Source organism: Schistocerca nitens, chromosome 2 (genome assembly GCF_023898315.1).
Source record: "Schistocerca nitens isolate TAMUIC-IGC-003100 chromosome 2, iqSchNite1.1, whole genome shotgun sequence".
Lineage (NCBI taxonomy): Eukaryota > Metazoa > Arthropoda > Insecta > Orthoptera > Acrididae > Schistocerca > Schistocerca nitens.
Genome location: NC_064615.1, coordinates 42,097,098 through 42,121,336, shown reverse-complemented (window position 1 = coordinate 42,121,336; position 24,239 = coordinate 42,097,098). Strand labels below are relative to the sequence as shown.

General features: G+C 54.3%; 69 non-coding genes across 69 annotated transcripts; 46 read left to right on the top strand and 23 right to left on the bottom strand.

Moving 5' to 3' along the window:
• Window positions 1–387: 387 nt before the first annotated feature.
• On the top strand, window positions 388–460 carry Trnav-cac (transfer RNA valine (anticodon CAC)). Its single transcript has one exon. It is a non-coding gene; the product is annotated as a tRNA-Val (tRNA).
• A 158-nt stretch (window positions 461–618) lies between these two features.
• Window positions 619–691, top strand: Trnav-aac (transfer RNA valine (anticodon AAC)). Its single transcript has one exon. It is a non-coding gene; the product is annotated as a tRNA-Val (tRNA).
• A 184-nt stretch (window positions 692–875) lies between these two features.
• Window positions 876–947, bottom strand: Trnap-agg (transfer RNA proline (anticodon AGG)). Its single transcript has one exon. It is a non-coding gene; the product is annotated as a tRNA-Pro (tRNA).
• A 488-nt stretch (window positions 948–1,435) lies between these two features.
• On the top strand, window positions 1,436–1,508 carry Trnav-cac (transfer RNA valine (anticodon CAC)). The gene has a single exon. It is a non-coding gene; the product is annotated as a tRNA-Val (tRNA).
• A 158-nt stretch (window positions 1,509–1,666) lies between these two features.
• Trnav-aac (transfer RNA valine (anticodon AAC)) lies at window positions 1,667–1,739 on the top strand. Its single transcript has one exon. It is a non-coding gene; the product is annotated as a tRNA-Val (tRNA).
• A 184-nt stretch (window positions 1,740–1,923) lies between these two features.
• Trnap-agg (transfer RNA proline (anticodon AGG)) lies at window positions 1,924–1,995 on the bottom strand. The gene has a single exon. It is a non-coding gene; the product is annotated as a tRNA-Pro (tRNA).
• A 488-nt stretch (window positions 1,996–2,483) lies between these two features.
• Trnav-cac (transfer RNA valine (anticodon CAC)) lies at window positions 2,484–2,556 on the top strand. Its single transcript has one exon. It is a non-coding gene; the product is annotated as a tRNA-Val (tRNA).
• A 158-nt stretch (window positions 2,557–2,714) lies between these two features.
• On the top strand, window positions 2,715–2,787 carry Trnav-aac (transfer RNA valine (anticodon AAC)). The gene has a single exon. It is a non-coding gene; the product is annotated as a tRNA-Val (tRNA).
• A 183-nt stretch (window positions 2,788–2,970) lies between these two features.
• Window positions 2,971–3,042, bottom strand: Trnap-agg (transfer RNA proline (anticodon AGG)). The gene has a single exon. It is a non-coding gene; the product is annotated as a tRNA-Pro (tRNA).
• Window positions 3,043–3,530: 488 nt separating this feature from the next.
• Trnav-cac (transfer RNA valine (anticodon CAC)) lies at window positions 3,531–3,603 on the top strand. Its single transcript has one exon. It is a non-coding gene; the product is annotated as a tRNA-Val (tRNA).
• A 158-nt stretch (window positions 3,604–3,761) lies between these two features.
• Window positions 3,762–3,834, top strand: Trnav-aac (transfer RNA valine (anticodon AAC)). The gene has a single exon. It is a non-coding gene; the product is annotated as a tRNA-Val (tRNA).
• Window positions 3,835–4,017: 183 nt separating this feature from the next.
• Window positions 4,018–4,089, bottom strand: Trnap-agg (transfer RNA proline (anticodon AGG)). The gene has a single exon. It is a non-coding gene; the product is annotated as a tRNA-Pro (tRNA).
• Window positions 4,090–4,577: 488 nt separating this feature from the next.
• Window positions 4,578–4,650, top strand: Trnav-cac (transfer RNA valine (anticodon CAC)). Its single transcript has one exon. It is a non-coding gene; the product is annotated as a tRNA-Val (tRNA).
• A 158-nt stretch (window positions 4,651–4,808) lies between these two features.
• Trnav-aac (transfer RNA valine (anticodon AAC)) lies at window positions 4,809–4,881 on the top strand. Its single transcript has one exon. It is a non-coding gene; the product is annotated as a tRNA-Val (tRNA).
• A 184-nt stretch (window positions 4,882–5,065) lies between these two features.
• On the bottom strand, window positions 5,066–5,137 carry Trnap-agg (transfer RNA proline (anticodon AGG)). The gene has a single exon. It is a non-coding gene; the product is annotated as a tRNA-Pro (tRNA).
• A 488-nt stretch (window positions 5,138–5,625) lies between these two features.
• Trnav-cac (transfer RNA valine (anticodon CAC)) lies at window positions 5,626–5,698 on the top strand. The gene has a single exon. It is a non-coding gene; the product is annotated as a tRNA-Val (tRNA).
• A 158-nt stretch (window positions 5,699–5,856) lies between these two features.
• On the top strand, window positions 5,857–5,929 carry Trnav-aac (transfer RNA valine (anticodon AAC)). The gene has a single exon. It is a non-coding gene; the product is annotated as a tRNA-Val (tRNA).
• Window positions 5,930–6,113: 184 nt separating this feature from the next.
• Window positions 6,114–6,185, bottom strand: Trnap-agg (transfer RNA proline (anticodon AGG)). Its single transcript has one exon. It is a non-coding gene; the product is annotated as a tRNA-Pro (tRNA).
• Window positions 6,186–6,673: 488 nt separating this feature from the next.
• On the top strand, window positions 6,674–6,746 carry Trnav-cac (transfer RNA valine (anticodon CAC)). Its single transcript has one exon. It is a non-coding gene; the product is annotated as a tRNA-Val (tRNA).
• Window positions 6,747–6,904: 158 nt separating this feature from the next.
• Trnav-aac (transfer RNA valine (anticodon AAC)) lies at window positions 6,905–6,977 on the top strand. The gene has a single exon. It is a non-coding gene; the product is annotated as a tRNA-Val (tRNA).
• A 184-nt stretch (window positions 6,978–7,161) lies between these two features.
• On the bottom strand, window positions 7,162–7,233 carry Trnap-agg (transfer RNA proline (anticodon AGG)). Its single transcript has one exon. It is a non-coding gene; the product is annotated as a tRNA-Pro (tRNA).
• Window positions 7,234–7,721: 488 nt separating this feature from the next.
• Window positions 7,722–7,794, top strand: Trnav-cac (transfer RNA valine (anticodon CAC)). Its single transcript has one exon. It is a non-coding gene; the product is annotated as a tRNA-Val (tRNA).
• A 158-nt stretch (window positions 7,795–7,952) lies between these two features.
• Trnav-aac (transfer RNA valine (anticodon AAC)) lies at window positions 7,953–8,025 on the top strand. The gene has a single exon. It is a non-coding gene; the product is annotated as a tRNA-Val (tRNA).
• A 184-nt stretch (window positions 8,026–8,209) lies between these two features.
• Window positions 8,210–8,281, bottom strand: Trnap-agg (transfer RNA proline (anticodon AGG)). Its single transcript has one exon. It is a non-coding gene; the product is annotated as a tRNA-Pro (tRNA).
• A 488-nt stretch (window positions 8,282–8,769) lies between these two features.
• Window positions 8,770–8,842, top strand: Trnav-cac (transfer RNA valine (anticodon CAC)). The gene has a single exon. It is a non-coding gene; the product is annotated as a tRNA-Val (tRNA).
• Window positions 8,843–9,000: 158 nt separating this feature from the next.
• Window positions 9,001–9,073, top strand: Trnav-aac (transfer RNA valine (anticodon AAC)). Its single transcript has one exon. It is a non-coding gene; the product is annotated as a tRNA-Val (tRNA).
• A 184-nt stretch (window positions 9,074–9,257) lies between these two features.
• Window positions 9,258–9,329, bottom strand: Trnap-agg (transfer RNA proline (anticodon AGG)). Its single transcript has one exon. It is a non-coding gene; the product is annotated as a tRNA-Pro (tRNA).
• A 488-nt stretch (window positions 9,330–9,817) lies between these two features.
• Trnav-cac (transfer RNA valine (anticodon CAC)) lies at window positions 9,818–9,890 on the top strand. The gene has a single exon. It is a non-coding gene; the product is annotated as a tRNA-Val (tRNA).
• A 158-nt stretch (window positions 9,891–10,048) lies between these two features.
• Trnav-aac (transfer RNA valine (anticodon AAC)) lies at window positions 10,049–10,121 on the top strand. Its single transcript has one exon. It is a non-coding gene; the product is annotated as a tRNA-Val (tRNA).
• Window positions 10,122–10,305: 184 nt separating this feature from the next.
• Window positions 10,306–10,377, bottom strand: Trnap-agg (transfer RNA proline (anticodon AGG)). Its single transcript has one exon. It is a non-coding gene; the product is annotated as a tRNA-Pro (tRNA).
• Window positions 10,378–10,865: 488 nt separating this feature from the next.
• Trnav-cac (transfer RNA valine (anticodon CAC)) lies at window positions 10,866–10,938 on the top strand. Its single transcript has one exon. It is a non-coding gene; the product is annotated as a tRNA-Val (tRNA).
• Window positions 10,939–11,096: 158 nt separating this feature from the next.
• Window positions 11,097–11,169, top strand: Trnav-aac (transfer RNA valine (anticodon AAC)). The gene has a single exon. It is a non-coding gene; the product is annotated as a tRNA-Val (tRNA).
• A 184-nt stretch (window positions 11,170–11,353) lies between these two features.
• On the bottom strand, window positions 11,354–11,425 carry Trnap-agg (transfer RNA proline (anticodon AGG)). Its single transcript has one exon. It is a non-coding gene; the product is annotated as a tRNA-Pro (tRNA).
• Window positions 11,426–11,913: 488 nt separating this feature from the next.
• On the top strand, window positions 11,914–11,986 carry Trnav-cac (transfer RNA valine (anticodon CAC)). Its single transcript has one exon. It is a non-coding gene; the product is annotated as a tRNA-Val (tRNA).
• Window positions 11,987–12,144: 158 nt separating this feature from the next.
• Window positions 12,145–12,217, top strand: Trnav-aac (transfer RNA valine (anticodon AAC)). Its single transcript has one exon. It is a non-coding gene; the product is annotated as a tRNA-Val (tRNA).
• Window positions 12,218–12,401: 184 nt separating this feature from the next.
• Trnap-agg (transfer RNA proline (anticodon AGG)) lies at window positions 12,402–12,473 on the bottom strand. Its single transcript has one exon. It is a non-coding gene; the product is annotated as a tRNA-Pro (tRNA).
• A 488-nt stretch (window positions 12,474–12,961) lies between these two features.
• Trnav-cac (transfer RNA valine (anticodon CAC)) lies at window positions 12,962–13,034 on the top strand. Its single transcript has one exon. It is a non-coding gene; the product is annotated as a tRNA-Val (tRNA).
• A 158-nt stretch (window positions 13,035–13,192) lies between these two features.
• Trnav-aac (transfer RNA valine (anticodon AAC)) lies at window positions 13,193–13,265 on the top strand. Its single transcript has one exon. It is a non-coding gene; the product is annotated as a tRNA-Val (tRNA).
• Window positions 13,266–13,449: 184 nt separating this feature from the next.
• Trnap-agg (transfer RNA proline (anticodon AGG)) lies at window positions 13,450–13,521 on the bottom strand. The gene has a single exon. It is a non-coding gene; the product is annotated as a tRNA-Pro (tRNA).
• Window positions 13,522–14,009: 488 nt separating this feature from the next.
• On the top strand, window positions 14,010–14,082 carry Trnav-cac (transfer RNA valine (anticodon CAC)). The gene has a single exon. It is a non-coding gene; the product is annotated as a tRNA-Val (tRNA).
• Window positions 14,083–14,240: 158 nt separating this feature from the next.
• Trnav-aac (transfer RNA valine (anticodon AAC)) lies at window positions 14,241–14,313 on the top strand. Its single transcript has one exon. It is a non-coding gene; the product is annotated as a tRNA-Val (tRNA).
• A 184-nt stretch (window positions 14,314–14,497) lies between these two features.
• On the bottom strand, window positions 14,498–14,569 carry Trnap-agg (transfer RNA proline (anticodon AGG)). The gene has a single exon. It is a non-coding gene; the product is annotated as a tRNA-Pro (tRNA).
• A 488-nt stretch (window positions 14,570–15,057) lies between these two features.
• Trnav-cac (transfer RNA valine (anticodon CAC)) lies at window positions 15,058–15,130 on the top strand. Its single transcript has one exon. It is a non-coding gene; the product is annotated as a tRNA-Val (tRNA).
• Window positions 15,131–15,288: 158 nt separating this feature from the next.
• Window positions 15,289–15,361, top strand: Trnav-aac (transfer RNA valine (anticodon AAC)). Its single transcript has one exon. It is a non-coding gene; the product is annotated as a tRNA-Val (tRNA).
• Window positions 15,362–15,545: 184 nt separating this feature from the next.
• Trnap-agg (transfer RNA proline (anticodon AGG)) lies at window positions 15,546–15,617 on the bottom strand. The gene has a single exon. It is a non-coding gene; the product is annotated as a tRNA-Pro (tRNA).
• Window positions 15,618–16,105: 488 nt separating this feature from the next.
• On the top strand, window positions 16,106–16,178 carry Trnav-cac (transfer RNA valine (anticodon CAC)). Its single transcript has one exon. It is a non-coding gene; the product is annotated as a tRNA-Val (tRNA).
• A 158-nt stretch (window positions 16,179–16,336) lies between these two features.
• Window positions 16,337–16,409, top strand: Trnav-aac (transfer RNA valine (anticodon AAC)). Its single transcript has one exon. It is a non-coding gene; the product is annotated as a tRNA-Val (tRNA).
• A 184-nt stretch (window positions 16,410–16,593) lies between these two features.
• Trnap-agg (transfer RNA proline (anticodon AGG)) lies at window positions 16,594–16,665 on the bottom strand. Its single transcript has one exon. It is a non-coding gene; the product is annotated as a tRNA-Pro (tRNA).
• Window positions 16,666–17,153: 488 nt separating this feature from the next.
• Window positions 17,154–17,226, top strand: Trnav-cac (transfer RNA valine (anticodon CAC)). The gene has a single exon. It is a non-coding gene; the product is annotated as a tRNA-Val (tRNA).
• Window positions 17,227–17,384: 158 nt separating this feature from the next.
• On the top strand, window positions 17,385–17,457 carry Trnav-aac (transfer RNA valine (anticodon AAC)). The gene has a single exon. It is a non-coding gene; the product is annotated as a tRNA-Val (tRNA).
• A 184-nt stretch (window positions 17,458–17,641) lies between these two features.
• Window positions 17,642–17,713, bottom strand: Trnap-agg (transfer RNA proline (anticodon AGG)). The gene has a single exon. It is a non-coding gene; the product is annotated as a tRNA-Pro (tRNA).
• A 488-nt stretch (window positions 17,714–18,201) lies between these two features.
• Trnav-cac (transfer RNA valine (anticodon CAC)) lies at window positions 18,202–18,274 on the top strand. The gene has a single exon. It is a non-coding gene; the product is annotated as a tRNA-Val (tRNA).
• Window positions 18,275–18,432: 158 nt separating this feature from the next.
• Window positions 18,433–18,505, top strand: Trnav-aac (transfer RNA valine (anticodon AAC)). The gene has a single exon. It is a non-coding gene; the product is annotated as a tRNA-Val (tRNA).
• Window positions 18,506–18,689: 184 nt separating this feature from the next.
• Window positions 18,690–18,761, bottom strand: Trnap-agg (transfer RNA proline (anticodon AGG)). Its single transcript has one exon. It is a non-coding gene; the product is annotated as a tRNA-Pro (tRNA).
• Window positions 18,762–19,249: 488 nt separating this feature from the next.
• On the top strand, window positions 19,250–19,322 carry Trnav-cac (transfer RNA valine (anticodon CAC)). Its single transcript has one exon. It is a non-coding gene; the product is annotated as a tRNA-Val (tRNA).
• Window positions 19,323–19,480: 158 nt separating this feature from the next.
• On the top strand, window positions 19,481–19,553 carry Trnav-aac (transfer RNA valine (anticodon AAC)). The gene has a single exon. It is a non-coding gene; the product is annotated as a tRNA-Val (tRNA).
• A 184-nt stretch (window positions 19,554–19,737) lies between these two features.
• On the bottom strand, window positions 19,738–19,809 carry Trnap-agg (transfer RNA proline (anticodon AGG)). Its single transcript has one exon. It is a non-coding gene; the product is annotated as a tRNA-Pro (tRNA).
• Window positions 19,810–20,297: 488 nt separating this feature from the next.
• Trnav-cac (transfer RNA valine (anticodon CAC)) lies at window positions 20,298–20,370 on the top strand. Its single transcript has one exon. It is a non-coding gene; the product is annotated as a tRNA-Val (tRNA).
• A 158-nt stretch (window positions 20,371–20,528) lies between these two features.
• On the top strand, window positions 20,529–20,601 carry Trnav-aac (transfer RNA valine (anticodon AAC)). The gene has a single exon. It is a non-coding gene; the product is annotated as a tRNA-Val (tRNA).
• A 184-nt stretch (window positions 20,602–20,785) lies between these two features.
• Trnap-agg (transfer RNA proline (anticodon AGG)) lies at window positions 20,786–20,857 on the bottom strand. Its single transcript has one exon. It is a non-coding gene; the product is annotated as a tRNA-Pro (tRNA).
• Window positions 20,858–21,345: 488 nt separating this feature from the next.
• Trnav-cac (transfer RNA valine (anticodon CAC)) lies at window positions 21,346–21,418 on the top strand. Its single transcript has one exon. It is a non-coding gene; the product is annotated as a tRNA-Val (tRNA).
• Window positions 21,419–21,576: 158 nt separating this feature from the next.
• On the top strand, window positions 21,577–21,649 carry Trnav-aac (transfer RNA valine (anticodon AAC)). The gene has a single exon. It is a non-coding gene; the product is annotated as a tRNA-Val (tRNA).
• A 184-nt stretch (window positions 21,650–21,833) lies between these two features.
• Window positions 21,834–21,905, bottom strand: Trnap-agg (transfer RNA proline (anticodon AGG)). The gene has a single exon. It is a non-coding gene; the product is annotated as a tRNA-Pro (tRNA).
• A 488-nt stretch (window positions 21,906–22,393) lies between these two features.
• On the top strand, window positions 22,394–22,466 carry Trnav-cac (transfer RNA valine (anticodon CAC)). Its single transcript has one exon. It is a non-coding gene; the product is annotated as a tRNA-Val (tRNA).
• Window positions 22,467–22,624: 158 nt separating this feature from the next.
• Window positions 22,625–22,697, top strand: Trnav-aac (transfer RNA valine (anticodon AAC)). The gene has a single exon. It is a non-coding gene; the product is annotated as a tRNA-Val (tRNA).
• A 184-nt stretch (window positions 22,698–22,881) lies between these two features.
• Trnap-agg (transfer RNA proline (anticodon AGG)) lies at window positions 22,882–22,953 on the bottom strand. Its single transcript has one exon. It is a non-coding gene; the product is annotated as a tRNA-Pro (tRNA).
• A 488-nt stretch (window positions 22,954–23,441) lies between these two features.
• Trnav-cac (transfer RNA valine (anticodon CAC)) lies at window positions 23,442–23,514 on the top strand. The gene has a single exon. It is a non-coding gene; the product is annotated as a tRNA-Val (tRNA).
• Window positions 23,515–23,672: 158 nt separating this feature from the next.
• Trnav-aac (transfer RNA valine (anticodon AAC)) lies at window positions 23,673–23,745 on the top strand. Its single transcript has one exon. It is a non-coding gene; the product is annotated as a tRNA-Val (tRNA).
• A 184-nt stretch (window positions 23,746–23,929) lies between these two features.
• Window positions 23,930–24,001, bottom strand: Trnap-agg (transfer RNA proline (anticodon AGG)). The gene has a single exon. It is a non-coding gene; the product is annotated as a tRNA-Pro (tRNA).
• Between the last annotated feature and the right edge of the window lie 238 nt (window positions 24,002–24,239).

Below are 24,239 nucleotides of genomic sequence, written 5' to 3'. Positions count from 1 at the left end.
TCTCTGCCGGCAGTGCTGTTCTTCGACAGACTGTGTAGCGACACAATGGGTCATGGGCAGCACCGTTCTCGGAGGTGCCGTGGCCCGCGGTCGGCGGCCTTCCAGGGCTATTGGCATCTTCATGTAAAGCTGCTGCTGGGCTCGCACTGCCTGCTGCTAAGGAGGTGATTGTTTTTGCTAATGTGACTTGCAATAACGACTGCGCGAAACGCCGCTATCTCGTTCGGGATGCTACGACAGACACCCTCTCGAGCACCCCGAAGACTTGTTGAGCCCTCGGCAGCGATGGGTTTCAGGCTGTCAAAAGAACTATGGTGTGTGCATGCGCGGGCGAAAGAAAGGCTGAGGCGCCTTCGAGTGTACAAGGATGGAGTGAGCGTGTCCGTCGTTTCCGTAGTGTAGCGGTTATCACATCTGCTTCACACGCAGAAGGTCCCCGGTTCGATCCCGGGCGGGAACAGCATTTTCCTGCCTATGTCGCATACTACTCCAGTGAGCCACGTCATGTGTGGATCTGCTGCATGTACCTTCTTCATGCAAGTGCCGCATTTATTGAATTTTTAAGTTACGATGGCAACCTTGTTACAAGTTCTCTGTGAAGCAAGCCTGAAAGCAGTAGTTTCCGTGGTGTAGCGGTTATCACGTCTGCCTAACACGCAGAAGGTCCCCGGTTCGATCCCGGGCGGAAACACTTTTTCATCACTTTAAACCGACAAGCATTTGCTACGATCTGTACCGAAACCTTGGTAATCACCTTCATACGTCGGACCAGAGGGTCAGTTCCTTAGAGCAAATATGAAATTAGCTTTACATTGACGGGCAGCTTTTTGCGCTGACTCAGCCACCGACGTGCGACCAGTTTGCACAAAACGCTAGGGCTCGTCCGGGATTTGAACCCGGGACCTCCTGCACCCTAAGCAGGAATCATACCCCTAGACCAACGAGCCCTGTGACAGCGCGAGCGCCAAATATTCCAGCAAACTGCGTCCCTCGAAGTCGTCCAGGGTGCTCTTTGAGTCTGGTGCGGCTGGCGGGATGGGGGAGGTGCTCTCTGCCGGCAGTGCTGTTCTTCGACAGACTGTGTAGCGACACAATGGGTCATGGGCAGCACCGTTCTCGGAGGTGCCGTGGCCCGCGGTCGGCGGCCTTCCAGGGCTATTGGCATCTTCATGTAAAGCTGCTGCTGGGCTCGCACTGCCTGCTGCTAAGGAGGTGATTGTTTTTGCTAATGTGACTTGCAATAACGACTGCGCGAAACGCCGCTATCTCGTTCGGGATGCTACGACAGACACCCTCTCGAGCACCCCGAAGACTTGTTGAGCCCTCGGCAGCGATGGGTTTCAGGCTGTCAAAAGAACTATGGTGTGTGCATGCGCGGGCGAAAGAAAGGCTGAGGCGCCTTCGAGTGTACAAGGATGGAGTGAGCGTGTCCGTCGTTTCCGTAGTGTAGCGGTTATCACATCTGCTTCACACGCAGAAGGTCCCCGGTTCGATCCCGGGCGGGAACAGCATTTTCCTGCCTATGTCGCATACTACTCCAGTGAGCCACGTCATGTGTGGATCTGCTGCATGTACCTTCTTCATGCAAGTGCCGCATTTATTGAATTTTTAAGTTACGATGGCAACCTTGTTACAAGTTCTCTGTGAAGCAAGCCTGAAAGCAGTAGTTTCCGTGGTGTAGCGGTTATCACGTCTGCCTAACACGCAGAAGGTCCCCGGTTCGATCCCGGGCGGAAACACTTTTTCATCACTTTAAACCGACAAGCATTTGCTACGATCTGTACCGAAACCTTGGTAATCACCTTCATACGTCGGACCAGAGGGTCAGTTCCTTAGAGCAAATATGAAATTAGCTTTACATTGACGGGCAGCTTTTTGCGCTGACTCAGCCACCGACGTGCGACCAGTTTGCACAAAACGCTAGGGCTCGTCCGGGATTTGAACCCGGGACCTCCTGCACCCTAAGCAGGAATCATACCCCTAGACCAACGAGCCCTGTGACAGCGCGAGCGCCAAATATTCCAGCAAACTGCGTCCCTCGAAGTCGTCCAGGGTGCTCTTTGAGTCTGGTGCGGCTGGCGGGATGGGGGAGGTGCTCTCTGCCGGCAGTGCTGTTCTTCGACAGACTGTGTAGCGACACAATGGGTCATGGGCAGCACCGTTCTCGGAGGTGCCGTGGCCCGCGGTCGGCGGCCTTCCAGGGCTATTGGCATCTTCATGTAAAGCTGCTGCTGGGCTCGCACTGCCTGCTGCTAAGGAGGTGATTGTTTTTGCTAATGTGACTTGCAATAACGACTGCGCGAAACGCCGCTATCTCGTTCGGGATGCTACGACAGACACCCTCTCGAGCACCCCGAAGACTTGTTGAGCCCTCGGCAGCGATGGGTTTCAGGCTGTCAAAAGAACTATGGTGTGTGCATGCGCGGGCGAAAGAAAGGCTGAGGCGCCTTCGAGTGTACAAGGATGGAGTGAGCGTGTCCGTCGTTTCCGTAGTGTAGCGGTTATCACATCTGCTTCACACGCAGAAGGTCCCCGGTTCGATCCCGGGCGGGAACAGCATTTTCCTGCCTATGTCGCATACTACTCCAGTGAGCCACGTCATGTGTGGATCTGCTGCATGTACCTTCTTCATGCAAGTGCCGCATTTATTGAATTTTTAAGTTACGATGGCAACCTTGTTACAAGTTCTCTGTGAAGCAAGCCTGAAAGCAGTAGTTTCCGTGGTGTAGCGGTTATCACGTCTGCCTAACACGCAGAAGGTCCCCGGTTCGATCCCGGGCGGAAACACTTTTTCATCACTTTAAACCGACAAGCATTTGCTACGATCTGTACCGAAACCTTGGTAATCACCTTCATACGTCGGACCAGAGGGCAGTTCCTTAGAGCAAATATGAAATTAGCTTTACATTGACGGGCAGCTTTTTGCGCTGACTCAGCCACCGACGTGCGACCAGTTTGCACAAAACGCTAGGGCTCGTCCGGGATTTGAACCCGGGACCTCCTGCACCCTAAGCAGGAATCATACCCCTAGACCAACGAGCCCTGTGACAGCGCGAGCGCCAAATATTCCAGCAAACTGCGTCCCTCGAAGTCGTCCAGGGTGCTCTTTGAGTCTGGTGCGGCTGGCGGGATGGGGGAGGTGCTCTCTGCCGGCAGTGCTGTTCTTCGACAGACTGTGTAGCGACACAATGGGTCATGGGCAGCACCCTTCTCGGAGGTGCCGTGGCCCGCGGTCGGCGGCCTTCCAGGGCTATTGGCATCTTCATGTAAAGCTGCTGCTGGGCTCGCACTGCCTGCTGCTAAGGAGGTGATTGTTTTTGCTAATGTGACTTGCAATAACGACTGCGCGAAACGCCGCTATCTCGTTCGGGATGCTACGACAGACACCCTCTCGAGCACCCCGAAGACTTGTTGAGCCCTCGGCAGCGATGGGTTTCAGGCTGTCAAAAGAACTATGGTGTGTGCATGCGCGGGCGAAAGAAAGGCTGAGGCGCCTTCGAGTGTACAAGGATGGAGTGAGCGTGTCCGTCGTTTCCGTAGTGTAGCGGTTATCACATCTGCTTCACACGCAGAAGGTCCCCGGTTCGATCCCGGGCGGGAACAGCATTTTCCTGCCTATGTCGCATACTACTCCAGTGAGCCACGTCATGTGTGGATCTGCTGCATGTACCTTCTTCATGCAAGTGCCGCATTTATTGAATTTTTAAGTTACGATGGCAACCTTGTTACAAGTTCTCTGTGAAGCAAGCCTGAAAGCAGTAGTTTCCGTGGTGTAGCGGTTATCACGTCTGCCTAACACGCAGAAGGTCCCCGGTTCGATCCCGGGCGGAAACACTTTTTCATCACTTTAAACCGACAAGCATTTGCTACGATCTGTACCGAAACCTTGGTAATCACCTTCATACGTCGGACCAGAGGGCAGTTCCTTAGAGCAAATATGAAATTAGCTTTACATTGACGGGCAGCTTTTTGCGCTGACTCAGCCACCGACGTGCGACCAGTTTGCACAAAACGCTAGGGCTCGTCCGGGATTTGAACCCGGGACCTCCTGCACCCTAAGCAGGAATCATACCCCTAGACCAACGAGCCCTGTGACAGCGCGAGCGCCAAATATTCCAGCAAACTGCGTCCCTCGAAGTCGTCCAGGGTGCTCTTTGAGTCTGGTGCGGCTGGCGGGATGGGGGAGGTGCTCTCTGCCGGCAGTGCTGTTCTTCGACAGACTGTGTAGCGACACAATGGGTCATGGGCAGCACCGTTCTCGGAGGTGCCGTGGCCCGCGGTCGGCGGCCTTCCAGGGCTATTGGCATCTTCATGTAAAGCTGCTGCTGGGCTCGCACTGCCTGCTGCTAAGGAGGTGATTGTTTTTGCTAATGTGACTTGCAATAACGACTGCGCGAAACGCCGCTATCTCGTTCGGGATGCTACGACAGACACCCTCTCGAGCACCCCGAAGACTTGTTGAGCCCTCGGCAGCGATGGGTTTCAGGCTGTCAAAAGAACTATGGTGTGTGCATGCGCGGGCGAAAGAAAGGCTGAGGCGCCTTCGAGTGTACAAGGATGGAGTGAGCGTGTCCGTCGTTTCCGTAGTGTAGCGGTTATCACATCTGCTTCACACGCAGAAGGTCCCCGGTTCGATCCCGGGCGGGAACAGCATTTTCCTGCCTATGTCGCATACTACTCCAGTGAGCCACGTCATGTGTGGATCTGCTGCATGTACCTTCTTCATGCAAGTGCCGCATTTATTGAATTTTTAAGTTACGATGGCAACCTTGTTACAAGTTCTCTGTGAAGCAAGCCTGAAAGCAGTAGTTTCCGTGGTGTAGCGGTTATCACGTCTGCCTAACACGCAGAAGGTCCCCGGTTCGATCCCGGGCGGAAACACTTTTTCATCACTTTAAACCGACAAGCATTTGCTACGATCTGTACCGAAACCTTGGTAATCACCTTCATACGTCGGACCAGAGGGGCAGTTCCTTAGAGCAAATATGAAATTAGCTTTACATTGACGGGCAGCTTTTTGCGCTGACTCAGCCACCGACGTGCGACCAGTTTGCACAAAACGCTAGGGCTCGTCCGGGATTTGAACCCGGGACCTCCTGCACCCTAAGCAGGAATCATACCCCTAGACCAACGAGCCCTGTGACAGCGCGAGCGCCAAATATTCCAGCAAACTGCGTCCCTCGAAGTCGTCCAGGGTGCTCTTTGAGTCTGGTGCGGCTGGCGGGATGGGGGAGGTGCTCTCTGCCGGCAGTGCTGTTCTTCGACAGACTGTGTAGCGACACAATGGGTCATGGGCAGCACCCTTCTCGGAGGTGCCGTGGCCCGCGGTCGGCGGCCTTCCAGGGCTATTGGCATCTTCATGTAAAGCTGCTGCTGGGCTCGCACTGCCTGCTGCTAAGGAGGTGATTGTTTTTGCTAATGTGACTTGCAATAACGACTGCGCGAAACGCCGCTATCTCGTTCGGAATGCTACGACAGACACCCTCTCGAGCACCCCGAAGACTTGTTGAGCCCTCGGCAGCGATGGGTTTCAGGCTGTCAAAAGAACTATGGTGTGTGCATGCGCGGGCGAAAGAAAGGCTGAGGCGCCTTCGAGTGTACAAGGATGGAGTGAGCGTGTCCGTCGTTTCCGTAGTGTAGCGGTTATCACATCTGCTTCACACGCAGAAGGTCCCCGGTTCGATCCCGGGCGGGAACAGCATTTTCCTGCCTATGTCGCATACTACTCCAGTGAGCCACGTCATGTGTGGATCTGCTGCATGTACCTTCTTCATGCAAGTGCCGCATTTATTGAATTTTTAAGTTACGATGGCAACCTTGTTACAAGTTCTCTGTGAAGCAAGCCTGAAAGCAGTAGTTTCCGTGGTGTAGCGGTTATCACGTCTGCCTAACACGCAGAAGGTCCCCGGTTCGATCCCGGGCGGAAACACTTTTTCATCACTTTAAACCGACAAGCATTTGCTACGATCTGTACCGAAACCTTGGTAATCACCTTCATACGTCGGACCAGAGGGTCAGTTCCTTAGAGCAAATATGAAATTAGCTTTACATTGACGGGCAGCTTTTTGCGCTGACTCAGCCACCGACGTGCGACCAGTTTGCACAAAACGCTAGGGCTCGTCCGGGATTTGAACCCGGGACCTCCTGCACCCTAAGCAGGAATCATACCCCTAGACCAACGAGCCCTGTGACAGCGCGAGCGCCAAATATTCCAGCAAACTGCGTCCCTCGAAGTCGTCCAGGGTGCTCTTTGAGTCTGGTGCGGCTGGCGGGATGGGGGAGGTGCTCTCTGCCGGCAGTGCTGTTCTTCGACAGACTGTGTAGCGACACAATGGGTCATGGGCAGCACCCTTCTCGGAGGTGCCGTGGCCCGCGGTCGGCGGCCTTCCAGGGCTATTGGCATCTTCATGTAAAGCTGCTGCTGGGCTCGCACTGCCTGCTGCTAAGGAGGTGATTGTTTTTGCTAATGTGACTTGCAATAACGACTGCGCGAAACGCCGCTATCTCGTTCGGGATGCTACGACAGACACCCTCTCGAGCACCCCGAAGACTTGTTGAGCCCTCGGCAGCGATGGGTTTCAGGCTGTCAAAAGAACTATGGTGTGTGCATGCGCGGGCGAAAGAAAGGCTGAGGCGCCTTCGAGTGTACAAGGATGGAGTGAGCGTGTCCGTCGTTTCCGTAGTGTAGCGGTTATCACATCTGCTTCACACGCAGAAGGTCCCCGGTTCGATCCCGGGCGGGAACAGCATTTTCCTGCCTATGTCGCATACTACTCCAGTGAGCCACGTCATGTGTGGTTCTGCTGCATGTACCTTCTTCATGCAAGTGCCGCATTTATTGAATTTTTAAGTTACGATGGCAACCTTGTTACAAGTTCTCTGTGAAGCAAGCCTGAAAGCAGTAGTTTCCGTGGTGTAGCGGTTATCACGTCTGCCTAACACGCAGAAGGTCCCCGGTTCGATCCCGGGCGGAAACACTTTTTCATCACTTTAAACCGACAAGCATTTGCTACGATCTGTACCGAAACCTTGGTAATCACCTTCATACGTCGGACCAGAGGGTCAGTTCCTTAGAGCAAATATGAAATTAGCTTTACATTGACGGGCAGCTTTTTGCGCTGACTCAGCCACCGACGTGCGACCAGTTTGCACAAAACGCTAGGGCTCGTCCGGGATTTGAACCCGGGACCTCCTGCACCCTAAGCAGGAATCATACCCCTAGACCAACGAGCCCTGTGACAGCGCGAGCGCCAAATATTCCAGCAAACTGCGTCCCTCGAAGTCGTCCAGGGTGCTCTTTGAGTCTGGTGCGGCTGGCGGGATGGGGGAGGTGCTCTCTGCCGGCAGTGCTGTTCTTCGACAGACTGTGTAGCGACACAATGGGTCATGGGCAGCACCCTTCTCGGAGGTGCCGTGGCCCGCGGTCGGCGGCCTTCCAGGGCTATTGGCATCTTCATGTAAAGCTGCTGCTGGGCTCGCACTGCCTGCTGCTAAGGAGGTGATTGTTTTTGCTAATGTGACTTGCAATAACGACTGCGCGAAACGCCGCTATCTCGTTCGGAATGCTACGACAGACACCCTCTCGAGCACCCCGAAGACTTGTTGAGCCCTCGGCAGCGATGGGTTTCAGGCTGTCAAAAGAACTATGGTGTGTGCATGCGCGGGCGAAAGAAAGGCTGAGGCGCCTTCGAGTGTACAAGGATGGAGTGAGCGTGTCCGTCGTTTCCGTAGTGTAGCGGTTATCACATCTGCTTCACACGCAGAAGGTCCCCGGTTCGATCCCGGGCGGGAACAGCATTTTCCTGCCTATGTCGCATACTACTCCAGTGAGCCACGTCATGTGTGGATCTGCTGCATGTACCTTCTTCATGCAAGTGCCGCATTTATTGAATTTTTAAGTTACGATGGCAACCTTGTTACAAGTTCTCTGTGAAGCAAGCCTGAAAGCAGTAGTTTCCGTGGTGTAGCGGTTATCACGTCTGCCTAACACGCAGAAGGTCCCCGGTTCGATCCCGGGCGGAAACACTTTTTCATCACTTTAAACCGACAAGCATTTGCTACGATCTGTACCGAAACCTTGGTAATCACCTTCATACGTCGGACCAGAGGGTCAGTTCCTTAGAGCAAATATGAAATTAGCTTTACATTGACGGGCAGCTTTTTGCGCTGACTCAGCCACCGACGTGCGACCAGTTTGCACAAAACGCTAGGGCTCGTCCGGGATTTGAACCCGGGACCTCCTGCACCCTAAGCAGGAATCATACCCCTAGACCAACGAGCCCTGTGACAGCGCGAGCGCCAAATATTCCAGCAAACTGCGTCCCTCGAAGTCGTCCAGGGTGCTCTTTGAGTCTGGTGCGGCTGGCGGGATGGGGGAGGTGCTCTCTGCCGGCAGTGCTGTTCTTCGACAGACTGTGTAGCGACACAATGGGTCATGGGCAGCACCCTTCTCGGAGGTGCCGTGGCCCGCGGTCGGCGGCCTTCCAGGGCTATTGGCATCTTCATGTAAAGCTGCTGCTGGGCTCGCACTGCCTGCTGCTAAGGAGGTGATTGTTTTTGCTAATGTGACTTGCAATAACGACTGCGCGAAACGCCGCTATCTCGTTCGGGATGCTACGACAGACACCCTCTCGAGCACCCCGAAGACTTGTTGAGCCCTCGGCAGCGATGGGTTTCAGGCTGTCAAAAGAACTATGGTGTGTGCATGCGCGGGCGAAAGAAAGGCTGAGGCGCCTTCGAGTGTACAAGGATGGAGTGAGCGTGTCCGTCGTTTCCGTAGTGTAGCGGTTATCACATCTGCTTCACACGCAGAAGGTCCCCGGTTCGATCCCGGGCGGGAACAGCATTTTCCTGCCTATGTCGCATACTACTCCAGTGAGCCACGTCATGTGTGGATCTGCTGCATGTACCTTCTTCATGCAAGTGCCGCATTTATTGAATTTTTAAGTTACGATGGCAACCTTGTTACAAGTTCTCTGTGAAGCAAGCCTGAAAGCAGTAGTTTCCGTGGTGTAGCGGTTATCACGTCTGCCTAACACGCAGAAGGTCCCCGGTTCGATCCCGGGCGGAAACACTTTTTCATCACTTTAAACCGACAAGCATTTGCTACGATCTGTACCGAAACCTTGGTAATCACCTTCATACGTCGGACCAGAGGGTCAGTTCCTTAGAGCAAATATGAAATTAGCTTTACATTGACGGGCAGCTTTTTGCGCTGACTCAGCCACCGACGTGCGACCAGTTTGCACAAAACGCTAGGGCTCGTCCGGGATTTGAACCCGGGACCTCCTGCACCCTAAGCAGGAATCATACCCCTAGACCAACGAGCCCTGTGACAGCGCGAGCGCCAAATATTCCAGCAAACTGCGTCCCTCGAAGTCGTCCAGGGTGCTCTTTGAGTCTGGTGCGGCTGGCGGGATGGGGGAGGTGCTCTCTGCCGGCAGTGCTGTTCTTCGACAGACTGTGTAGCGACACAATGGGTCATGGGCAGCACCCTTCTCGGAGGTGCCGTGGCCCGCGGTCGGCGGCCTTCCAGGGCTATTGGCATCTTCATGTAAAGCTGCTGCTGGGCTCGCACTGCCTGCTGCTAAGGAGGTGATTGTTTTTGCTAATGTGACTTGCAATAACGACTGCGCGAAACGCCGCTATCTCGTTCGGAATGCTACGACAGACACCCTCTCGAGCACCCCGAAGACTTGTTGAGCCCTCGGCAGCGATGGGTTTCAGGCTGTCAAAAGAACTATGGTGTGTGCATGCGCGGGCGAAAGAAAGGCTGAGGCGCCTTCGAGTGTACAAGGATGGAGTGAGCGTGTCCGTCGTTTCCGTAGTGTAGCGGTTATCACATCTGCTTCACACGCAGAAGGTCCCCGGTTCGATCCCGGGCGGGAACAGCATTTTCCTGCCTATGTCGCATACTACTCCAGTGAGCCACGTCATGTGTGGATCTGCTGCATGTACCTTCTTCATGCAAGTGCCGCATTTATTGAATTTTTAAGTTACGATGGCAACCTTGTTACAAGTTCTCTGTGAAGCAAGCCTGAAAGTAGTAGTTTCCGTGGTGTAGCGGTTATCACGTCTGCCTAACACGCAGAAGGTCCCCGGTTCGATCCCGGGCGGAAACACTTTTTCATCACTTTAAACCGACAAGCATTTGCTACGATCTGTACCGAAACCTTGGTAATCACCTTCATACGTCGGACCAGAGGGTCAGTTCCTTAGAGCAAATATGAAATTAGCTTTACATTGACGGGCAGCTTTTTGCGCTGACTCAGCCACCGACGTGCGACCAGTTTGCACAAAACGCTAGGGCTCGTCCGGGATTTGAACCCGGGACCTCCTGCACCCTAAGCAGGAATCATACCCCTAGACCAACGAGCCCTGTGACAGCGCGAGCGCCAAATATTCCAGCAAACTGCGTCCCTCGAAGTCGTCCAGGGTGCTCTTTGAGTCTGGTGCGGCTGGCGGGATGGGGGAGGTGCTCTCTGCCGGCAGTGCTGTTCTTCGACAGACTGTGTAGCGACACAATGGGTCATGGGCAGCACCCTTCTCGGAGGTGCCGTGGCCCGCGGTCGGCGGCCTTCCAGGGCTATTGGCATCTTCATGTAAAGCTGCTGCTGGGCTCGCACTGCCTGCTGCTAAGGAGGTGATTGTTTTTGCTAATGTGACTTGCAATAACGACTGCGCGAAACGCCGCTATCTCGTTCGGGATGCTACGACAGACACCCTCTCGAGCACCCCGAAGACTTGTTGAGCCCTCGGCAGCGATGGGTTTCAGGCTGTCAAAAGAACTATGGTGTGTGCATGCGCGGGCGAAAGAAAGGCTGAGGCGCCTTCGAGTGTACAAGGATGGAGTGAGCGTGTCCGTCGTTTCCGTAGTGTAGCGGTTATCACATCTGCTTCACACGCAGAAGGTCCCCGGTTCGATCCCGGGCGGGAACAGCATTTTCCTGGCTATGTCGCATACTACTCCAGTGAGCCACGTCATGTGTGGATCTGCTGCATGTACCTTCTTCATGCAAGTGCCGCATTTATTGAATTTTTAAGTTACGATGGCAACCTTGTTACAAGTTCTCTGTGAAGCAAGCCTGAAAGCAGTAGTTTCCGTGGTGTAGCGGTTATCACGTCTGCCTAACACGCAGAAGGTCCCCGGTTCGATCCCGGGCGGAAACACTTTTTCATCACTTTAAACCGACAAGCATTTGCTACGATCTGTACCGAAACCTTGGTAATCACCTTCATACGTCGGACCAGAGGGTCAGTTCCTTAGAGCAAATATGAAATTAGCTTTACATTGACGGGCAGCTTTTTGCGCTGACTCAGCCACCGACGTGCGACCAGTTTGCACAAAACGCTAGGGCTCGTCCGGGATTTGAACCCGGGACCTCCTGCACCCTAAGCAGGAATCATACCCCTAGACCAACGAGCCCTGTGACAGCGCGAGCGCCAAATATTCCAGCAAACTGCGTCCCTCGAAGTCGTCCAGGGTGCTCTTTGAGTCTGGTGCGGCTGGCGGGATGGGGGAGGTGCTCTCTGCCGGCAGTGCTGTTCTTCGACAGACTGTGTAGCGACACAATGGGTCATGGGCAGCACCGTTCTCGGAGGTGCCGTGGCCCGCGGTCGGCGGCCTTCCAGGGCTATTGGCATCTTCATGTAAAGCTGCTGCTGGGCTCGCACTGCCTGCTGCTAAGGAGGTGATTGTTTTTGCTAATGTGACTTGCAATAACGACTGCGCGAAACGCCGCTATCTCGTTCGGGATGCTACGACAGACACCCTCTCGAGCACCCCGAAGACTTGTTGAGCCCTCGGCAGCGATGGGTTTCAGGCTGTCAAAAGAACTATGGTGTGTGCATGCGCGGGCGAAAGAAAGGCTGAGGCGCCTTCGAGTGTACAAGGATGGAGTGAGCGTGTCCGTCGTTTCCGTAGTGTAGCGGTTATCACATCTGCTTCACACGCAGAAGGTCCCCGGTTCGATCCCGGGCGGGAACAGCATTTTCCTGCCTATGTCGCATACTACTCCAGTGAGCCACGTCATGTGTGGATCTGCTGCATGTACCTTCTTCATGCAAGTGCCGCATTTATTGAATTTTTAAGTTACGATGGCAACCTTGTTACAAGTTCTCTGTGAAGCAAGCCTGAAAGCAGTAGTTTCCGTGGTGTAGCGGTTATCACGTCTGCCTAACACGCAGAAGGTCCCCGGTTCGATCCCGGGCGGAAACACTTTTTCATCACTTTAAACCGACAAGCATTTGCTACGATCTGTACCGAAACCTTGGTAATCACCTTCATACGTCGGACCAGAGGGTCAGTTCCTTAGAGCAAATATGAAATTAGCTTTACATTGACGGGCAGCTTTTTGCGCTGACTCAGCCACCGACGTGCGACCAGTTTGCACAAAACGCTAGGGCTCGTCCGGGATTTGAACCCGGGACCTCCTGCACCCTAAGCAGGAATCATACCCCTAGACCAACGAGCCCTGTGACAGCGCGAGCGCCAAATATTCCAGCAAACTGCGTCCCTCGAAGTCGTCCAGGGTGCTCTTTGAGTCTGGTGCGGCTGGCGGGATGGGGGAGGTGCTCTCTGCCGGCAGTGCTGTTCTTCGACAGACTGTGTAGCGACACAATGGGTCATGGGCAGCACCCTTCTCGGAGGTGCCGTGGCCCGCGGTCGGCGGCCTTCCAGGGCTATTGGCATCTTCATGTAAAGCTGCTGCTGGGCTCGCACTGCCTGCTGCTAAGGAGGTGATTGTTTTTGCTAATGTGACTTGCAATAACGACTGCGCGAAACGCCGCTATCTCGTTCGGAATGCTACGACAGACACCCTCTCGAGCACCCCGAAGACTTGTTGAGCCCTCGGCAGCGATGGGTTTCAGGCTGTCAAAAGAACTATGGTGTGTGCATGCGCGGGCGAAAGAAAGGCTGAGGCGCCTTCGAGTGTACAAGGATGGAGTGAGCGTGTCCGTCGTTTCCGTAGTGTAGCGGTTATCACATCTGCTTCACACGCAGAAGGTCCCCGGTTCGATCCCGGGCGGGAACAGCATTTTCCTGCCTATGTCGCATACTACTCCAGTGAGCCACGTCATGTGTGGATCTGCTGCATGTACCTTCTTCATGCAAGTGCCGCATTTATTGAATTTTTAAGTTACGATGGCAACCTTGTTACAAGTTCTCTGTGAAGCAAGCCTGAAAGCAGTAGTTTCCGTGGTGTAGCGGTTATCACGTCTGCCTAACACGCAGAAGGTCCCCGGTTCGATCCCGGGCGGAAACACTTTTTCATCACTTTAAACCGACAAGCATTTGCTACGATCTGTACCGAAACCTTGGTAATCACCTTCATACGTCGGACCAGAGGGTCAGTTCCTTAGAGCAAATATGAAATTAGCTTTACATTGACGGGCAGCTTTTTGCGCTGACTCAGCCACCGACGTGCGACCAGTTTGCACAAAACGCTAGGGCTCGTCCGGGATTTGAACCCGGGACCTCCTGCACCCTAAGCAGGAATCATACCCCTAGACCAACGAGCCCTGTGACAGCGCGAGCGCCAAATATTCCAGCAAACTGCGTCCCTCGAAGTCGTCCAGGGTGCTCTTTGAGTCTGGTGCGGCTGGCGGGATGGGGGAGGTGCTCTCTGCCGGCAGTGCTGTTCTTCGACAGACTGTGTAGCGACACAATGGGTCATGGGCAGCACCCTTCTCGGAGGTGCCGTGGCCCGCGGTCGGCGGCCTTCCAGGGCTATTGGCATCTTCATGTAAAGCTGCTGCTGGGCTCGCACTGCCTGCTGCTAAGGAGGTGATTGTTTTTGCTAATGTGACTTGCAATAACGACTGCGCGAAACGCCGCTATCTCGTTCGGGATGCTACGACAGACACCCTCTCGAGCACCCCGAAGACTTGTTGAGCCCTCGGCAGCGATGGGTTTCAGGCTGTCAAAAGAACTATGGTGTGTGCATGCGCGGGCGAAAGAAAGGCTGAGGCGCCTTCGAGTGTACAAGGATGGAGTGAGCGTGTCCGTCGTTTCCGTAGTGTAGCGGTTATCACATCTGCTTCACACGCAGAAGGTCCCCGGTTCGATCCCGGGCGGGAACAGCATTTTCCTGCCTATGTCGCATACTACTCCAGTGAGCCACGTCATGTGTGGATCTGCTGCATGTACCTTCTTCATGCAAGTGCCGCATTTATTGAATTTTTAAGTTACGATGGCAACCTTGTTACAAGTTCTCTGTGAAGCAAGCCTGAAAGCAGTAGTTTCCGTGGTGTAGCGGTTATCACGTCTGCCTAACACGCAGAAGGTCCCCGGTTCGATCCCGGGCGGAAACACTTTTTCATCACTTTAAACCGACAAGCATTTGCTACGATCTGTACCGAAACCTTGGTAATCACCTTCATACGTCGGACCAGAGGGTCAGTTCCTTAGAGCAAATATGAAATTAGCTTTACATTGACGGGCAGCTTTTTGCGCTGACTCAGCCACCGACGTGCGACCAGTTTGCACAAAACGCTAGGGCTCGTCCGGGATTTGAACCCGGGACCTCCTGCACCCTAAGCAGGAATCATACCCCTAGACCAACGAGCCCTGTGACAGCGCGAGCGCCAAATATTCCAGCAAACTGCGTCCCTCGAAGTCGTCCAGGGTGCTCTTTGAGTCTGGTGCGGCTGGCGGGATGGGGGAGGTGCTCTCTGCCGGCAGTGCTGTTCTTCGACAGACTGTGTAGCGACACAATGGGTCATGGGCAGCACCGTTCTCGGAGGTGCCGTGGCCCGCGGTCGGCGGCCTTCCAGGGCTATTGGCATCTTCATGTAAAGCTGCTGCTGGGCTCGCACTGCCTGCTGCTAAGGAGGTGATTGTTTTTGCTAATGTGACTTGCAATAACGACTGCGCGAAACGCCGCTATCTCGTTCGGGATGCTACGACAGACACCCTCTCGAGCACCCCGAAGACTTGTTGAGCCCTCGGCAGCGATGGGTTTCAGGCTGTCAAAAGAACTATGGTGTGTGCATGCGCGGGCGAAAGAAAGGCTGAGGCGCCTTCGAGTGTACAAGGATGGAGTGAGCGTGTCCGTCGTTTCCGTAGTGTAGCGGTTATCACATCTGCTTCACACGCAGAAGGTCCCCGGTTCGATCCCGGGCGGGAACAGCATTTTCCTGCCTATGTCGCATACTACTCCAGTGAGCCACGTCATGTGTGGATCTGCTGCATGTACCTTCTTCATGCAAGTGCCGCATTTATTGAATTTTTAAGTTACGATGGCAACCTTGTTACAAGTTCTCTGTGAAGCAAGCCTGAAAGCAGTAGTTTCCGTGGTGTAGCGGTTATCACGTCTGCCTAACACGCAGAAGGTCCCCGGTTCGATCCCGGGCGGAAACACTTTTTCATCACTTTAAACCGACAAGCATTTGCTACGATCTGTACCGAAACCTTGGTAATCACCTTCATACGTCGGACCAGAGGGTCAGTTCCTTAGAGCAAATATGAAATTAGCTTTACATTGACGGGCAGCTTTTTGCGCTGACTCAGCCACCGACGTGCGACCAGTTTGCACAAAACGCTAGGGCTCGTCCGGGATTTGAACCCGGGACCTCCTGCACCCTAAGCAGGAATCATACCCCTAGACCAACGAGCCCTGTGACAGCGCGAGCGCCAAATATTCCAGCAAACTGCGTCCCTCGAAGTCGTCCAGGGTGCTCTTTGAGTCTGGTGCGGCTGGCGGGATGGGGGAGGTGCTCTCTGCCGGCAGTGCTGTTCTTCGACAGACTGTGTAGCGACACAATGGGTCATGGGCAGCACCGTTCTCGGAGGTGCCGTGGCCCGCGGTCGGCGGCCTTCCAGGGCTATTGGCATCTTCATGTAAAGCTGCTGCTGGGCTCGCACTGCCTGCTGCTAAGGAGGTGATTGTTTTTGCTAATGTGACTTGCAATAACGACTGCGCGAAACGCCGCTATCTCGTTCGGAATGCTACGACAGACACCCTCTCGAGCACCCCGAAGACTTGTTGAGCCCTCGGCAGCGATGGGTTTCAGGCTGTCAAAAGAACTATGGTGTGTGCATGCGCGGGCGAAAGAAAGGCTGAGGCGCCTTCGAGTGTACAAGGATGGAGTGAGCGTGTCCGTCGTTTCCGTAGTGTAGCGGTTATCACATCTGCTTCACACGCAGAAGGTCCCCGGTTCGATCCCGGGCGGGAACAGCATTTTCCTGCCTATGTCGCATACTACTCCAGTGAGCCACGTCATGTGTGGATCTGCTGCATGTACCTTCTTCATGCAAGTGCCGCATTTATTGAATTTTTAAGTTACGATGGCAACCTTGTTACAAGTTCTCTGTGAAGCAAGCCTGAAAGCAGTAGTTTCCGTGGTGTAGCGGTTATCACGTCTGCCTAACACGCAGAAGGTCCCCGGTTCGATCCCGGGCGGAAACACTTTTTCATCACTTTAAACCGACAAGCATTTGCTACGATCTGTACCGAAACCTTGGTAATCACCTTCATACGTCGGACCAGAGGGTCAGTTCCTTAGAGCAAATATGAAATTAGCTTTACATTGACGGGCAGCTTTTTGCGCTGACTCAGCCACCGACGTGCGACCAGTTTGCACAAAACGCTAGGGCTCGTCCGGGATTTGAACCCGGGACCTCCTGCACCCTAAGCAGGAATCATACCCCTAGACCAACGAGCCCTGTGACAGCGCGAGCGCCAAATATTCCAGCAAACTGCGTCCCTCGAAGTCGTCCAGGGTGCTCTTTGAGTCTGGTGCGGCTGGCGGGATGGGGGAGGTGCTCTCTGCCGGCAGTGCTGTTCTTCGACAGACTGTGTAGCGACACAATGGGTCATGGGCAGCACCGTTCTCGGAGGTGCCGTGGCCCGCGGTCGGCGGCCTTCCAGGGCTATTGGCATCTTCATGTAAAGCTGCTGCTGGGCTCGCACTGCCTGCTGCTAAGGAGGTGATTGTTTTTGCTAATGTGACTTGCAATAACGACTGCGCGAAACGCCGCTATCTCGTTCGGGATGCTACGACAGACACCCTCTCGAGCACCCCGAAGACTTGTTGAGCCCTCGGCAGCGATGGGTTTCAGGCTGTCAAAAGAACTATGGTGTGTGCATGCGCGGGCGAAAGAAAGGCTGAGGCGCCTTCGAGTGTACAAGGATGGAGTGAGCGTGTCCGTCGTTTCCGTAGTGTAGCGGTTATCACATCTGCTTCACACGCAGAAGGTCCCCGGTTCGATCCCGGGCGGGAACAGCATTTTCCTGCCTATGTCGCATACTACTCCAGTGAGCCACGTCATGTGTGGATCTGCTGCATGTACCTTCTTCATGCAAGTGCCGCATTTATTGAATTTTTAAGTTACGATGGCAACCTTGTTACAAGTTCTCTGTGAAGCAAGCCTGAAAGCAGTAGTTTCCGTGGTGTAGCGGTTATCACGTCTGCCTAACACGCAGAAGGTCCCCGGTTCGATCCCGGGCGGAAACACTTTTTCATCACTTTAAACCGACAAGCATTTGCTACGATCTGTACCGAAACCTTGGTAATCACCTTCATACGTCGGACCAGAGGGTCAGTTCCTTAGAGCAAATATGAAATTAGCTTTACATTGACGGGCAGCTTTTTGCGCTGACTCAGCCACCGACGTGCGACCAGTTTGCACAAAACGCTAGGGCTCGTCCGGGATTTGAACCCGGGACCTCCTGCACCCTAAGCAGGAATCATACCCCTAGACCAACGAGCCCTGTGACAGCGCGAGCGCCAAATATTCCAGCAAACTGCGTCCCTCGAAGTCGTCCAGGGTGCTCTTTGAGTCTGGTGCGGCTGGCGGGATGGGGGAGGTGCTCTCTGCCGGCAGTGCTGTTCTTCGACAGACTGTGTAGCGACACAATGGGTCATGGGCAGCACCCTTCTCGGAGGTGCCGTGGCCCGCGGTCGGCGGCCTTCCAGGGCTATTGGCATCTTCATGTAAAGCTGCTGCTGGGCTCGCACTGCCTGCTGCTAAGGAGGTGATTGTTTTTGCTAATGTGACTTGCAATAACGACTGCGCGAAACGCCGCTATCTCGTTCGGAATGCTACGACAGACACCCTCTCGAGCACCCCGAAGACTTGTTGAGCCCTCGGCAGCGATGGGTTTCAGGCTGTCAAAAGAACTATGGTGTGTGCATGCGCGGGCGAAAGAAAGGCTGAGGCGCCTTCGAGTGTACAAGGATGGAGTGAGCGTGTCCGTCGTTTCCGTAGTGTAGCGGTTATCACATCTGCTTCACACGCAGAAGGTCCCCGGTTCGATCCCGGGCGGGAACAGCATTTTCCTGCCTATGTCGCATACTACTCCAGTGAGCCACGTCATGTGTGGATCTGCTGCATGTACCTTCTTCATGCAAGTGCCGCATTTATTGAATTTTTAAGTTACGATGGCAACCTTGTTACAAGTTCTCTGTGAAGCAAGCCTGAAAGCAGTAGTTTCCGTGGTGTAGCGGTTATCACGTCTGCCTAACACGCAGAAGGTCCCCGGTTCGATCCCGGGCGGAAACACTTTTTCATCACTTTAAACCGACAAGCATTTGCTACGATCTGTACCGAAACCTTGGTAATCACCTTCATACGTCGGACCAGAGGGTCAGTTCCTTAGAGCAAATATGAAATTAGCTTTACATTGACGGGCAGCTTTTTGCGCTGACTCAGCCACCGACGTGCGACCAGTTTGCACAAAACGCTAGGGCTCGTCCGGGATTTGAACCCGGGACCTCCTGCACCCTAAGCAGGAATCATACCCCTAGACCAACGAGCCCTGTGACAGCGCGAGCGCCAAATATTCCAGCAAACTGCGTCCCTCGAAGTCGTCCAGGGTGCTCTTTGAGTCTGGTGCGGCTGGCGGGATGGGGGAGGTGCTCTCTGCCGGCAGTGCTGTTCTTCGACAGACTGTGTAGCGACACAATGGGTCATGGGCAGCACCGTTCTCGGAGGTGCCGTGGCCCGCGGTCGGCGGCCTTCCAGGGCTATTGGCATCTTCATGTAAAGCTGCTGCTGGGCTCGCACTGCCTGCTGCTAAGGAGGTGATTGTTTTTGCTAATGTGACTTGCAATAACGACTGCGCGAAACGCCGCTATCTCGTTCGGGATGCTACGACAGACACCCTCTCGAGCACCCCGAAGACTTGTTGAGCCCTCGGCAGCGATGGGTTTCAGGCTGTCAAAAGAACTATGGTGTGTGCATGCGCGGGCGAAAGAAAGGCTGAGGCGCCTTCGAGTGTACAAGGATGGAGTGAGCGTGTCCGTCGTTTCCGTAGTGTAGCGGTTATCACATCTGCTTCACACGCAGAAGGTCCCCGGTTCGATCCCGGGCGGGAACAGCATTTTCCTGCCTATGTCGCATACTACTCCAGTGAGCCACGTCATGTGTGGATCTGCTGCATGTACCTTCTTCATGCAAGTGCCGCATTTATTGAATTTTTAAGTTACGATGGCAACCTTGTTACAAGTTCTCTGTGAAGCAAGCCTGAAAGCAGTAGTTTCCGTGGTGTAGCGGTTATCACGTCTGCCTAACACGCAGAAGGTCCCCGGTTCGATCCCGGGCGGAAACACTTTTTCATCACTTTAAACCGACAAGCATTTGCTACGATCTGTACCGAAACCTTGGTAATCACCTTCATACGTCGGACCAGAGGGTCAGTTCCTTAGAGCAAATATGAAATTAGCTTTACATTGACGGGCAGCTTTTTGCGCTGACTCAGCCACCGACGTGCGACCAGTTTGCACAAAACGCTAGGGCTCCTCCGGGATTTGAACCCGGGACCTCCTGCACCCTAAGCAGGAATCATACCCCTAGACCAACGAGCCCTGTGACAGCGCGAGCGCCAAATATTCCAGCAAACTGCGTCCCTCGAAGTCGTCCAGGGTGCTCTTTGAGTCTGGTGCGGCTGGCGGGATGGGGGAGGTGCTCTCTGCCGGCAGTGCTGTTCTTCGACAGACTGTGTAGCGACACAATGGGTCATGGGCAGCACCCTTCTCGGAGGTGCCGTGGCCCGCGGTCGGCGGCCTTCCAGGGCTATTGGCATCTTCATGTAAAGCTGCTGCTGGGCTCGCACTGCCTGCTGCTAAGGAGGTGATTGTTTTTGCTAATGTGACTTGCAATAACGACTGCGCGAAACGCCGCTATCTCGTTCGGAATGCTACGACAGACACGCTCTCGAGCACCCCGAAGACTTGTTGAGCCCTCGGCAGCGATGGGTTTCAGGCTGTCAAAAGAACTATGGTGTGTGCATGCGCGGGCGAAAGAAAGGCTGAGGCGCCTTCGAGTGTACAAGGATGGAGTGAGCGTGTCTGTCGTTTCCGTAGTGTAGCGGTTATCACATCTGCTTCACACGCAGAAGGTCCCCGGTTCGATCCCGGGCGGGAACAGCATTTTCCTGCCTATGTCGCATACTACTCCAGTGAGCCACGTCATGTGTGGATCTGCTGCATGTACCTTCTTCATGCAAGTGCCGCATTTATTGAATTTTTAAGTTACGATGGCAACCTTGTTACAAGTTCTCTGTGAAGCAAGCCTGAAAGCAGTAGTTTCCGTGGTGTAGCGGTTATCACGTCTGCCTAACACGCAGAAGGTCCCCGGTTCGATCCCGGGCGGAAACACTTTTTCATCACTTTAAACCGACAAGCATTTGCTACGATCTGTACCGAAACCTTGGTAATCACCTTCATACGTCGGACCAGAGGGTCAGTTCCTTAGAGCAAATATGAAATTAGCTTTACATTGACGGGCAGCTTTTTGCGCTGACTCAGCCACCGACGTGCGACCAGTTTGCACAAAACGCTAGGGCTCGTCCGGGATTTGAACCCGGGACCTCCTGCACCCTAAGCAGGAATCATACCCCTAGACCAACGAGCCCTGTGACAGCGCGAGCGCCAAATATTCCAGCAAACTGCGTCCCTCGAAGTCGTCCAGGGTGCTCTTTGAGTCTGGTGCGGCTGGCGGGATGGGGGAGGTGCTCTCTGCCGGCAGTGCTGTTCTTCGACAGACTGTGTAGCGACACAATGGGTCATGGGCAGCACCGTTCTCGGAGGTGCCGTGGCCCGCGGTCGGCGGCCTTCCAGGGCTATTGGCATCTTCATGTAAAGCTGCTGCTGGGCTCGCACTGCCTGCTGCTAAGGAGGTGATTGTTTTTGCTAATGTGACTTGCAATAACGACTGCGCGAAACGCCGCTATCTCGTTCGGGATGCTACGACAGACACCCTCTCGAGCACCCCGAAGACTTGTTGAGCCCTCGGCAGCGATGGGTTTCAGGCTGTCAAAAGAACTATGGTGTGTGCATGCGCGGGCGAAAGAAAGGCTGAGGCGCCTTCGAGTGTACAAGGATGGAGTGAGCGTGTCCGTCGTTTCCGTAGTGTAGCGGTTATCACATCTGCATCACACGCAGAAGGTCCCCGGTTCGATCCCGGGCGGGAACAGCATTTTCCTGCCTATGTCGCATACTACTCCAGTGAGCCACGTCATGTGTGGATCTGCTGCATGTACCTTCTTCATGCAAGTGCCGCATTTATTGAATTTTTAAGTTACGATGGCAACCTTGTTACAAGTTCTCTGTGAAGCAAGCCTGAAAGCAGTAGTTTCCGTGGTGTAGCGGTTATCACGTCTGCCTAACACGCAGAAGGTCCCCGGTTCGATCCCGGGCGGAAACACTTTTTCATCACTTTAAACCGACAAGCATTTGCTACGATCTGTACCGAAACCTTGGTAATCACCTTCATACGTCGGACCAGAGGGTCAGTTCCTTAGAGCAAATATGAAATTAGCTTTACATTGACGGGCAGCTTTTTGCGCTGACTCAGCCACCGACGTGCGACCAGTTTGCACAAAACGCTAGGGCTCGTCCGGGATTTGAACCCGGGACCTCCTGCACCCTAAGCAGGAATCATACCCCTAGACCAACGAGCCCTGTGACAGCGCGAGCGCCAAATATTCCAGCAAACTGCGTCCCTCGAAGTCGTCCAGGGTGCTCTTTGAGTCTGGTGCGGCTGGCGGGATGGGGGAGGTGCTCTCTGCCGGCAGTGCTGTTCTTCGACAGACTGTGTAGCGACACAATGGGTCATGGGCAGCACCGTTCTCGGAGGTGCCGTGGCCCGCGGTCGGCGGCCTTCCAGGGCTATTGGCATCTTCATGTAAAGCTGCTGCTGGGCTCGCACTGCCTGCTGCTAAGGAGGTGATTGTTTTTGCTAATGTGACTTGCAATAACGACTGCGCGAAACGCCGCTATCTCGTTCGGGATGCTACGACAGACACCCTCTCGAGCACCCCGAAGACTTGTTGAGCCCTCGGCAGCGATGGGTTTCAGGCTGTCAAAAGAACTATGGTGTGTGCATGCGCGGGCGAAAGAAAGGCTGAGGCGCCTTCGAGTGTACAAGGATGGAGTGAGCGTGTCCGTCGTTTCCGTAGTGTAGCGGTTATCACATCTGCATCACACGCAGAAGGTCCCCGGTTCGATCCCGGGCGGGAACAGCATTTTCCTGCCTATGTCGCATACTACTCCAGTGAGCCACGTCATGTGTGGATCTGCTGCATGTACCTTCTTCATGCAAGTGCCGCATTTATTGAATTTTTAAGTTACGATGGCAACCTTGTTACAAGTTCTCTGTGAAGCAAGCCTGAAAGCAGTAGTTTCCGTGGTGTAGCGGTTATCACGTCTGCCTAACACGCAGAAGGTCCCCGGTTCGATCCCGGGCGGAAACACTTTTTCATCACTTTAAACCGACAAGCATTTGCTACGATCTGTACCGAAACCTTGGTAATCACCTTCATACGTCGGACCAGAGGGTCAGTTCCTTAGAGCAAATATGAAATTAGCTTTACATTGACGGGCAGCTTTTTGCGCTGACTCAGCCACCGACGTGCGACCAGTTTGCACAAAACGCTAGGGCTCGTCCGGGATTTGAACCCGGGACCTCCTGCACCCTAAGCAGGAATCATACCCCTAGACCAACGAGCCCTGTGACAGCGCGAGCGCCAAATATTCCAGCAAACTGCGTCCCTCGAAGTCGTCCAGGGTGCTCTTTGAGTCTGGTGCGGCTGGCGGGATGGGGGAGGTGCTCTCTGCCGGCAGTGCTGTTCTTCGACAGACTGTGTAGCGACACAATGGGTCATGGGCAGCACCGTTCTCGGAGGTGCCGTGGCCCGCGGTCGGCGGCCTTCCAGGGCTATTGGCATCTTCATGTAAAGCTGCTGCTGGGCTCGCACTGCCTGCTGCTAAGGAGGTGATTGTTTTTGCTAATGTGACTTGCAATAACGACTGCGCGAAACGCCGCTATCTCGTTCGGGATGCTACGACAGACACCCTCTCGAGCACCCCGAAGACTTGTTGAGCCCTCGGCAGCGATGGGTTTCAGGCTGTCAAAAGAACTATGGTGTGTGCATGCGCGGGCGAAAGAAAGGCTGAGGCGCCTTCGAGTGTACAAGGATGGAGTGAGCGTGTCCGTCGTTTCCGTAGTGTAGCGGTTATCACATCTGCATCACACGCAGAAGGTCCCCGGTTCGATCCCGGGCGGGAACAGCATTTTCCTGCCTATGTCGCATACTACTCCAGTGAGCCACGTCATGTGTGGATCTGCTGCATGTACCTTCTTCATGCAAGTGCCGCATTTATTGAATTTTTAAGTTACGATGGCAACCTTGTTACAAGTTCTCTGTGAAGCAAGCCTGAAAGCAGTAGTTTCCGTGGTGTAGCGGTTATCACGTCTGCCTAACACGCAGAAGGTCCCCGGTTCGATCCCGGGCGGAAACACTTTTTCATCACTTTAAACCGACAAGCATTTGCTACGATCTGTACCGAAACCTTGGTAATCACCTTCATACGTCGGACCAGAGGGTCAGTTCCTTAGAGCAAATATGAAATTAGCTTTACATTGACGGGCAGCTTTTTGCGCTGACTCAGCCACCGACGTGCGACCAGTTTGCACAAAACGCTAGGGCTCGTCCGGGATTTGAACCCGGGACCTCCTGCACCCTAAGCAGGAATCATACCCCTAGACCAACGAGCCCTGTGACAGCGCGAGCGCCAAATATTCCAGCAAACTGCGTCCCTCGAAGTCGTCCAGGGTGCTCTTTGAGTCTGGTGCGGCTGGCGGGATGGGGGAGGTGCTCTCTGCCGGCAGTGCTGTTCTTCGACAGACTGTGTAGCGACACAATGGGTCATGGGCAGCACCGTTCTCGGAGGTGCCGTGGCCCGCGGTCGGCGGCCTTCCAGGGCTATTGGCATCTTCATGTAAAGCTGCTGCT